The sequence below is a fragment of the Pholis gunnellus genome (assembly GCF_910591455.1).
Source record: "Pholis gunnellus genome assembly, chromosome: 7".
NCBI lineage: Eukaryota > Metazoa > Chordata > Actinopteri > Perciformes > Pholidae > Pholis > Pholis gunnellus.
The window spans coordinates 22,700,058-22,701,382 of record NC_136533.1 but is presented as its reverse complement, the minus strand read 5'-3'; positions in this window follow the sequence as shown (position 1 = coordinate 22,701,382).

Sequence of the window (1,325 nt, the reverse complement as noted above, 5' to 3'; positions counted from 1 at the left end):
TCACATAGTGTACATGCCAATTTATCAAGTTAAAAGGTAATATAAGCCATTTTAAATATTCAAATACTTATCCATTCAGCCTTTTTCACAGTAGACATTTTGGAGGACAATGACTGTGTTACTGTGTTGATAACAATAACAATGGACCCTGAAACTGACACCGCTAAGTAGACTTCAGCTGCCATTCATCGTATTATAACATGCACATTTTATTGTGATTATATGTCAAATTGTCTGATATGAAAAAGACCTATTGAATTGAATTCTTAAAAATGTACTGCCCCGATCTAGCGTTGAACAGAGATATTAGTCTCGTTGAATCGATCACCGTGATTGACGCGCAATGCATGCCGATTGGATTTCTGTCCGGTTTGACCCTGACTTTCAATATTGGCATCACGCACACGTAGCTAACGAGAACCTCATGAAATCGAGGCGGCTGCTGCAATTACTCTTCGCTGACTGCGTGACCCAGGGCATGATCGGAGGCGCCTGGCTGTCACCTGATCAATGAGCTGATTGACTCTTACGACAAAATCAGACCATTCATATTTAGAAATAATTATTTATTCTCATTACAATTCAAAGTCCCTTTCAAAGATGTGCAGCAAATGAAATAACAATAAGATTTGTGTTTGAATAGTCGGATCCTAAAACACTGGAAGACTTGTGTTGAAATGATCCAGTTGGAGCAACACTGAGATTACAGGTCTCATGTTGTCATGGATAAAAACAAACATTCTCCTCCATAGAAAATGACAGGGCGGACAGTGGAACAGACCCATATTTACACATGTATGATTCAATGTTTCAGAATGCTAAAAAAACACAGAAACAACTTTAGTGTTGCATCAAACTACTTTCAATGCGCCTTTATTTTGGTACCACTAAAAAGTGGTGACCATTGTTTTGTTTTTACCCAGACATAAGGAATGCATATAAAAGGGAACATTTTCTGATCTATATTTCTGCTAAATGTATGTTTAGCAGAACGGGACACACAGGTCTGCACACCTCCAACTATAAATACTAAATGCCTCTGGGATTGAGCATTCACCTCAAAAGTAAATAACTAAAATTATATTTATTTCTAACATTGGTTCAAATTACAGACAATCAACTGTTGGCATGTTAGAAATTGTGTTCCTTGTTGTGTTTCTTCCCAGGTTGCTCACTGTCACTGTTCACCTTTCTGGTATAACTGGCACTGAGAGAAAAAACTGCAAATTGAGAAAAAAAAACATAAAAAAAGCAAACAAATTTAAAGAACATCTTTACCAATCTGGCAACACATGCGCAAATAGAGAAAACACAACCAAATATAG